At 43.2% G+C, this 10,231-nt stretch overlaps 1 long non-coding RNA gene across 1 annotated transcript; it reads left to right on the forward strand.

Moving 5' to 3' along the window:
- The first annotated feature begins 242 nt into the window (after positions 1-242).
- On the forward strand, positions 243-9,202 carry LOC137129541 (uncharacterized). Its single transcript, XR_010914729.1, has 4 exons — positions 243-2,960; positions 3,057-3,194; positions 6,133-6,213; positions 7,368-9,202. It is a non-coding gene; the product is annotated as an uncharacterized lncRNA (long non-coding RNA).
- The last annotated feature ends 1,029 nt before the right edge of the window (positions 9,203-10,231 follow it).

Here is a 10,231-nt window from a genome sequence, read left to right on the forward strand (position 1 = left end):
TTTTCTCTTTATTAAGCCGTTTCTCCACAGGCATATGGCAGCTTTTCCTTGTGCATACACAAACACACCACTAGGAGGCCGACTTGTCCCACGCTACACAACATCTTTTGCTCTGTATGGACCTAATTGACTGGGTCAAGATTTGGATGTCAGCGGTAAGGCGGCGCTTTAATCCTAGGCTCACATTGAGATGAACGCTTCTCCACTTCCCCTCTCTCAGTTTGAAGTAGGAGCAAGAAATAGGTTTGAATAAACTCCAGAGTTTGTGTGGGAAAGAGGGGGGGGGTGCTCTCCTAAAGTAATGCGGAATAAAGACAAAGAAGTAAATGTGAAGTCATTGTTACTCGGTAGTGGAGGTGTGATGTGCCACTTTAGTGCAAAGCAGGGCCCAAAGAACTTGTGAGGTGCACTGAGAGGAGGAGGAAGGGGACACATATGGAGGAAAAGAATCTGCTCCTATGATGAGTCGAGGCACGTACTGTATCTCCGCTCAACCGTGCCTTCCTGGGCTTGGAGCTCGCAGCTGCGGCGGCGAGTATTGAATTCAGATGCGGCCCGTCTCTCCGCTCCGGCCGCTACAGGTGGAAATGCTCTTATCAATACGGACTGTCCGAGCCTGACCGCGGGCCGATCCTTCTCATCGATGATTTTAGGTGCCCCTGCCCTGCGTCTCCTCCCCGAGGAGCCCATTGATTAATGTCTGGGTCACAGTGCTATTTCCATATTGATACCTCGATTGATGACGGCGCTCCAGGACCAAGCCGTATTGACCAGCTGGAAAAGTGATACGTTTCAAACCCGCTTGGCGGATGTATTTATGCATAATTGGCATAATATGCGTTAGATACATATGAGAGAAGCGCATGGAATCTGGGTGAAAGATCAATTGTTGATTTGTGCATTTGAGTAAATTAAACAATGATTTCATTCAATGAGTGAAAAGGGGGAAAAAAGCATATCAATCTTTGCACAGGCTGTTCCCCTATAAGTGCAGGATAAACTGTTAAACAGTGTGCTCTATTTTATCACAGCCTAAAATAAAATTAGATATGATAAAACTTTATTAATAAATGTGAGGACGTTTTGATGTTGCTATAGTGAGGGAGGTGTGAAATGATACAGTATAAGCCTACAAATTCTTAAGAATTAGAACACTTCATGCTTCCCTTTAATACATAGTGTGCATAAAGTTAATGTACCTGTTTGTGTGGATTGACTTAAAAAGTGTGACTTCATATGGTTCATATATAAACCAATATAAACTACCCACTGTAACTGAAACTTGTCTTCTGCAGTTTGGGAGGAGCACGTTGACCATGATAGCCTCTGCAGTTAGAGCAAGATGGCACTATTTTAACTGAAAAGCCCTCCAGATTGTGTCATCTGGAGTTTTTTAGCCTGAAGCGGGCAGAGATAAGTTTAATACCTTTCTCATACACATAGTCTCCAAACTAGAACCATAGGAAGCAAGTTGAAAATTGAAGTGGAGAGTGGAGAGAAAGTTGAGGAGGCCTTTTAATGTTTCTCTTGTAAAAAAATAAAAAAGTTCTCCCCGTCTTTTAGATTAGTAGTTTTGAGAGACATCAGGACCCCCTGACAAGAACCCCTAGAACCCCCAAGACAAATCTGAGGGATTCTGAGGTGTTTAGCACCTATGTGTATTTTACACTGTGTATATTTTGAGTAATGTTTTTGTCAAGTCTTTGCTTTTATGTTTCTGTGGAGAATGTTATCATCTTTGAGAGTCTAGCACAATCTGGAAAATGCGCTGCAGTGGTAAACTAAAAGTAATGTTACCAGCTCTTTTACTGTATCTTCTAAAACTGGGATACCAATTTTGGAATGTGTTATTGTAGTTAATCTAGGTATTTATGCACTTACAACCTTTTCCTAGCTTCAAAATATCACGGCAAAAACAAGCACAGGAAGGCAGGAAGAATCAGTACAATCAAGAATCGAGTACTTAAATACCAAGTTTAACTGAGCTTCAAATAAGCAAATAACATCTGCGCCCAAACTGCACATGCACCATTTAAGAGACACAATAAGGCAAAGGAAGAAAAGCAAACTCATAAACAGAAGCTGCTGTCAGACAGCAGGATGTTGTACAGTACTGTGCAGTAGTTCTAGTACCTGGCAACTACCTGGTAACTGAAAGTAACCTTTGTACCATTTTTCTAACAGCGATTCAATTATTAAGAAATTTTTTAACAAGGGTTTTATATGGTTTTGCCAGACCCTTTCAATATTGGTGATATTTCCACCATATCTTTCTGAAAGTGGCTAGTTGTTTTTATTTTGGGTCAAGTGCACACACTGCATAATGCAGAACAACCCCGCAGAGAGCTGACTGTTTTGAACTCAATTTTGCATAGACCCTAATTTAAAGAACAAGGAGACAGTGTGATTCGGTGGCGCTTGTTCTCCCGGTTGTTGAGATTGCTTTGGAGACAGAGGGCATTGTGAGTGGAGCATGGAGTAAGTAGGACTGATCCCACCTTCCACCCCGAGGGTCAGTGGTCGAATGGGCGCTCGGCCTCCAGTTCCCCAAGACATGGATTAGGGGCCCGAACATATATCTGCTGATTACATCTCCTGAAGTGGAAAAAATGCAAATAATAAATGTATGAGCAACGTGCTTGTTTTTTTGCTTGATTAATTATGCCGTTTAATTCCAGATCCACCACACCGCTCCGCCGTATAATTTCCCAGTGGTCTTGGCTGTTTCTTCTCTCACATGCTCTCTCTCTCTCTCCTTTTTTTTTTTTTTCCTCATTGCAAAATGAATCATGGATCCAACCGTTTGTACCCGGGGGAGAGCGGCGAGCTGGCGAATGGGCTGACCAATCATGAGCATCAGAGGCAGACACACAGACGGAGGGAGCCTTTTGTTGTGCACTCCACTCATCAAGTTAGAAGACAACTACCGATTTGGCCTGAAGAAAATTAAAAGACAGAGTGTAAAGATACAAAATAACCGACTTCATCCACATTTGTCAATTTGTTTTCTGCCTCCTGTTACATTAATACGTTCTTCTCTCCTTTGTGCTCTACAGCTTATCCAATCAGATGATAAATTTGTGTGTTTTTCTGAGTGGGTGGCAGAGTTTCTGCACCATAATGTCAACTGGGACCCTGACTGCGCTTATATTCGCAGCTTGGCCGACACGCTCTCAGCCTCCTGACAGTTCCAGGTTAGCTCTCTCCCCTTTCTACCCTGGCCCTCCTCTTCTCCCCCCTCAAGCTTTTCTCTCTAGCTCTCCCAGGGGCCCCACTGAGAATACTGCTCAGATCCAGGCCTCTGAGCCCCAAAGCCAGCCCTAATCCTCTGCATCGATTGCCCTGAGAATTTCCTCCCCAGCACAGCAGGCCCCGCTCTTTGGGGCTCACACTCTTCGACCCTGAACAGCCAGCAAATCTCAGTTAGAGAGACAGAGAAAAGAGGGACAGGCACGCTACCTGTGTCTTCTCAACAAATGGGGGGCTGTTGGTTGCTCCTGAGAATGATGGTGTTGCTGCTTCTCTGAATTTAGTTACAGTTTACACTGGTCAGCTCACTGAATGCCTCTGTTTTTTTAGACAGAGCTATTTTTATATTCTTTTCAAAAAAAAGTTGCTTTTTAAAGCTCTTTCTCTCTGTTACAGCGATTCGCAGCCTTGTGTATTTGTACTTAGGAAGTACTTTGGCAGTTACCATGGGGTACTTGGAAACAGCTCTTAGTCAGTAGCTAGGAAAAAACATCCATCCATTATCTGTAACCAGTTGTCCTGTTTAGGGTCATGGGGGGGGGGCTGAATCAACATGCTCATGTGCTGTGCTGAATCAACATGCTCATTTTGGATGGACAATGATCCGCTGTGGCGACCCTGAACTCAAGGCAGAAGCCAAAAGGACAATAAATAAATAAAACTATTAACATAACATGCATGTGTTTGGACTGTGGGAGGAAACCCACACAAGCACAGGGAGAACATGCAAACTCCACACAGTGAAAAATGCATTATATACAATATAGTTGTCTACACTTTGTAATTAAAAGTAGGAACTAATTTAGTAGCATGAAAGCAGTGCTAGAGAAAATGGATGCAATCGATGATTTGAACACATCACATAAATCAGAAAAATATTTGGATGCACCATTTTGGATGCACCAAAGGGGACACGTGTCACCCAGTCCCAAGTCTTGCCTACAGGATGGTCAGCTCAACAACACTTTCCAACATGAACTCCCTCATCCAGGTCTACGATTCCCCTCACCCGCTGCGCTCTGCCGATCAGCAGCGTCTGGTGGTCCCTTCACCACACGGCGAAAGATCTCAAGCAAAGCTCCTCAGCTCAGTGGTCTGTGGTGGTGGGACAAGCTACCAAACTCTGCACGCTCAGCTGCCTGTTTCAAAAAAGTATAGAAGATGGAACACTTCTGCATCTGCCTTTGCATTACACAAAACAAGTATCTGGCACCTATGTCTCACAAAACTGAAACATTTCTTCTCAAAGCAATTTGCGTTCAGTATCTTCTGCCTGGCTTTGATTTTTGCCTGCTTTGTAACTCACGTTGCTTTGACGACAGTATCGACCAGAGGACTAAGTGTAAAATGAAAACACTCAAATAAACTGGATAAATGTTTGAGATGTTTGAGTTAGTGAAAGGTAATGGATAAGTTGTTTAAAGTGACAAAGGAATGAATGGATAAAAGAGATAAAAGTAACACATAAATTGCTGGAATAGTGTTAATAAGTGAAAGAATCAGCTAAAACGATAACTCAAGGAGTCCAAATCAGCTGGCTTATTCTGTCATTGCCGATGAACTGTACTGCAGTATGCAGACTCGTTAATGAGATAACACTGAGCGCAAACCGAATTGCTAAAAGTCCATTAAAATCAACACATTTGGAGCATGACAGGTGTCATGAAAAGGTACCTGAGCTCATCTCACAGGCTGGGGACACATCAGACAAAAAAGTCCTGGAAACCACTACTCTACCATGTGGAATACTACTAAGGCCAAAGTGTTCAGTTCATCGTTGGAAATTGCTACTGTTTGGGAAATCTAACAGACAGGATATCCTAAGGATACGCTGTATTTCTATCCATCATGCTGATAAAGATGGAGTAAAGGAAGGTGGTGTATACTATACAACTGTGCTGGAAGATGAGAAAGCATCCTTTCCAGAGTCCTCTGGGAGAGCTCCCAACCAACAGTCTATCCCGCGTAACATACTTGTTCATAATTTATTTACGCGGCACACTTCCCCTCGACTCTGCTATGTGTGTTTTACTGCAAGTGTGGGAGTTTCTACTTGTGAACACGACCAGCAAGGCTACGTAACTAGTACAATAGTAGATGATTAAACCTCATACTTTATTAACACATTTTCTGTGTGGTTGGCATGCTAAGTTCAACCCAATCACGAACAGGGGAGGGGGAGGGTTGTTTTTTTTTTTGCAACATTTGGTCCTGTCAAAATGCCGCTCTGTGGACCCGTTACAGCATTTCTTTCTATACTGGCATTTAAGAGCCAGAACAGATGGTAATGTATCAATACTGGGTTTAAACAGGGCCCAGAGCCACATTTCTAAATCAGCCCCAGAGATACTGTTGGCAATATCTGTTTCCCGTCCTTCTCGGGTGGATTTACAAATTTGGTCGACTTGTGATTTAGTGCAGTATCATCATTATTTTATACACTAAAATATTTTTCAGGAATAGATTCCTCCTTTATTTACATTTGGATCCTATAACTAGAGATGACTTAAAGTATGTATCTTGTACTCCCACCTTCTTCAGCTGCTCGGTTGTCATTCATTACCTTTTATCTACCTGAGCTAACCGCATGCCATTAGCCTTCACACATCCAAACTATTTATTCAGCTTCTCCGTCCATCTCCACTCTTCCAGCTCTTTATACTTCAGTGCATCACCCTTTCCTCTCACACCTATCCTTCCCTGCCCTTTCTTCACGCCTGTGTCCTTCCTTCCTTCGCTCTCCCTTCCCATTTTACCCTTGCTCTCCTTGCTCTCTTCTTGTTCGCTCTCTCCCTCCTTCCCCTCCGTCTCCCCTTCCTCTCTCTCCTTCTCTTTATTAATTTATTGGGTTGTTATTCTCCTTGCCTGGCTCTGCTAATGAAGGCAGGATGCAGATGAGGGCGAAGGTCGTCTCCGTAGCGATCGACCCCACCGCCCTGCAGCATGGCACTCTGACTGGCACAGGTCAGTGGCAGCTGTCAATCAAACACACACACGCACACAAAAACACACATGCATGTATGCATTCACATGCGTGCATTCACTCACACACCCTATGACTAAAATAAATTCATACATAAAGCAGCTATGTTGTGTGACAATTAGCAGTCTATCAGTAGCCGTAGGAATTTAGATGCTTTATGGCAGATTCAGTCATTTAACTGTCATTGCTTCTCAAATATTTTGTGTTTATGACCTATTACACTGAAGCACTCTCCACTTTTGGCCCCTAATCATAGGTTGTACATGGCGGCGAGACTCTGACTTGCTCAACCAGAGAGATTTTTCCCTCTCAGATGTTTAGGTTTTGATTAGTTTAGAAACCCGAGGATGTGAGACTGTTCAGATTTTTGCAAGAAGTCAAATATTTGAGAAAAGTCTAAAACTATATTTGACAATAGGAAAGAAATTTGTTTTACCAGATTATTAGGTAGAGTTCACATAGCTACTTTCCATATTGTACTCTGTGTGATATGATTGGGGTGGACAACACACATCTCTCAATAACCACAAAAGCCTCTGAAACTACACGAGTTACACACCTCTTCTTTATTAAAGTAGATATTTTTGCTTTTAAACTGCACTAGTTGTAACTAATGGCAGATTACCTGTCACTTGATCAGTCCACCGACTAAAATAATATTTGATATTAATAATAAATATTGGATGGATTGCTAAGACATTCTGTGCCCAGAGGGTGAGTGTTAGGGAAATTACGGATCCCTTGATTTATCCTGTTGTCGCGTAATAAAGTCAAAACAATTTGTCATTTTGGTAAACGGCAGCCGTACTTGTTACCATGTTCATGTGCTAGTGACACGGTAAACGTGTTAACCATTAACCTGCTAAACGTCAGCATGTTCAAATCATTACTGTGAGTGTATTAACAAACTGACCTTAGGTTTTAGTTCAAAACTTCACTCATCTTAAGTGACTTGCCTTTTTTATTTTTTTGCTCTCCTGTTCATTTTATTAGGAACCTTTTAGGGGTTCTGACCCCTCTGCTAGGATCTACTGTCTTACAGAAAGTCATGCGTCTAAAACGTATCCCTCTTACTAATATGCTCACAAAGACTTTTCAGTGTAACGCATTAACACGTGGGTTTGCATGTCCACAGGTTGATGCCCTACTGTTCACCGACCTTGATGTGGTTTAGACCTCTGAATCCCTGCGTCCTGTATCCCAGCACTTGTAGCCTTTACAACCTCTGCTCTTCATCACAGCATGTCAATAGATAGTGTGTGTGTTTGTGTGTGTGTGTTTGTAGATGCACCCTGCATTCAGACATCTTGTATGCATGTCAATTTTGTTCATGGTTATTGTTGTGGGTTTATTTGTGTTCTCACCCATGTTCACGAGCGTGATCACCTGCATCTATGAATGTGCACGTGCGTGCAGCAACCACACACATGCACGCACACACATATCTCTATTAGCAGTATAGTAGTGTTAACAGTGTTATGCCATGCGTGAACCTCCCCACCTTTTCCTCATATCTATGCAAAGCTGGGGTCCTGTCAATCAGTCACCTTGGTGACATGGAGCCCCACCTCCCCAATTAGAGCTGACAGGGCAGGATTAGGAGGGGGGCGGGCCCCCGCCGACCTGCCTACGTGTCAATCACGCGCCGGGCATCCACACGCCTGTTTACTGTCAGATCCCATCTCCGTCTGTCAGACTGCACGGCAACCATTGCCCAGGGAGGAGGGAGGGGGGAGGCGGAGAGGGGGGAGGAGGAGAGCTGATCGGAATTAACTATGCTTCTCCCCACAGACCAGCCGTGCTTTTAATTCACGAAAGGCATGAGAGGAAAGTAAGAAGAGAGAGGGAGTGATAGAGGGATGAGAGCATTTAAAACCCAGAGCAGGGCCTTCTTTAGAAGTTTTCAGAGTGATGTTTCTTCTCGCCCTGACAATCACTTTTCTTCTCTCGCTAACTCTCTTTCCTATCTTTCTCGCTCACTTGGACTTCTTTCGAAGGTGTGCTCCATAGAGCTGCTACCATTTATGAGCTGCCTCCCTCTCTCCCCTCTGAAGTTGTTATTTGACCCTTTTAAAGTCACACAAATATGTACTAGTATATTTTTTCTAGTTAGAGAGTTAAGGTCAATTTATTTAGTTCTGCACATGCTCATGCAAATTTGTGTCTCTGTTTTCAGTACGTGTCTGGGGATGAGGGTTCTGCCTACACACCTACAATATGTGAATGCATAATGCTCTTGTGCTGCTCATATTGCAGGTGCTTTAAAGCGTGGCCATGTGTGCCGAGTTCACACAGCGCTAATGTGTGTGTGTGTTTTTCCATCTGAACCCCTGGCTCTGCGGTCCTCAGTGTATGTGGATTCCTTCCTTTTTAAGGTCTCTGGTGGTGGCCTTACTTTGACGTTGGTGCCCCCACTCTAATCCTTTAGCAAATGAGGGCCTGAAGGGAGTGTTTGGGGGTCTGCACTAAGCCACAGTTTCAGGATTAGTGGACCAAAGTGAAGGTCTTGGGGTTATGAGGGATGAAGAAGAGGGAAACAATAGATTGTACTGAATTAAAAGGGAAGAATAATGTCTGCATTGAGAAGGCCTCCAGTGGTCATATGCGATGTCTCATTAGCCCACCACAGCAGTTGGGTTTGCTCATGTTGGTTTGGTTTTTATTTATCAGGATATAAGATTTTAAAATGTTTTGGTTGTACCACATTTGAAAGAAAGAATTTTATGTCTTAGTATCAATAGGTGATGCTACAGAAAAACTATCCTTCCAATCGGCCATAACTTACTGCTATTATTTCTTGTATGAAACAAGATGTGAATGTAGCATTTACACACTGTATTATCACTGTTTTAGTTGACATGCTGAACATGTTGTAACCCTGTCAGATTCAGATATACAATAAAACACATCCTAACATCTTCTCTTATTTTTTTAAAATATTTACAATTGTGTTGCCATGACAGTTGTATGAGCTCCCTGTGTTTCCAGTTCTTTCTGTTTATTGCTTCCACACAGTCTTTTAAACATACTGTGTCTGCAGGATTGAGGTGAATTAATAAATGTCAGTTTATCTTGAACAAACTGTTTGTCGGCTATCATGCAATACATTACTGACAGGTATACTTGTACCATGTCATTTGGGTTGATCGCTGTATGCGCTCAGTATTTGTTGGTACCAGGCATATGTGGGTTGAACATGTTTGTGTGTGTTTGCATTAGAGATGCGTTCCAGGGTTGTGTCTGAGACGCAGCTCAGGTGTCTGTTGGTGTCTGTTGTACGACCTCGCTGCAGGGAACAGGCTATCAGACTGAGAGGGAGGCTATCATGTTAATTACTTTACACACACCCCATCAGCCAAGCGTGCAACACAACTGCTGCGCACACACACACACACACACATGCACCTGGGCATACACTGCGAAGCGCATGCCCGTATACACACCAAATCAGCCGTCTTTCTTTCATTTTGTCGTTTTTTCTGTCTTTCCACTCTCGTTGTTTGAAGGCCTTGGACATCAATTCCCTTTTGCTTTCAAGAAAGATTGTTTTATATTCTAATCAATTCAACTCCGTCCTGTGAAATTAATTGACATTCATTCAATGATTTTAAATTCCTCTGGGGCTGTTCTTTTGTTTCAGGCTGTCAGTGAGCTGCAAGTGAGTTCGGGCTAAATGTTTTGTCATCTCACACTCCAGGGTAAGCCTGCTCCAAAGCGTGAGCTTGAGGTCAGCTTAACCTCTTCACAATCTTGTCTCTTGTCGTCTTTACCGCTTGTGAAAAGGCACAGGGGAGGAGGGGGATAACTTTAGAGATTCATGATCAGAAACTTGGGTGAAGCTCATTCTTCTGCAGCCTTCATATGTCTCCTCAGAAAGATTTTCAGGTGTTTGAGAGGTGGAGTCCAGCTCTCTCAGGCCGGGGAAGCAGAGGAGCGGTATTGGCTGGGGCAGGTTGATGGCTTTAGTTAAATGATGCTGGCACGCAGAGGCATTGCTTT

This window comes from Channa argus, chromosome 6 (genome assembly GCF_033026475.1).
Source record: "Channa argus isolate prfri chromosome 6, Channa argus male v1.0, whole genome shotgun sequence".
In the NCBI taxonomy this organism is placed as follows: domain Eukaryota; kingdom Metazoa; phylum Chordata; class Actinopteri; order Anabantiformes; family Channidae; genus Channa; species Channa argus.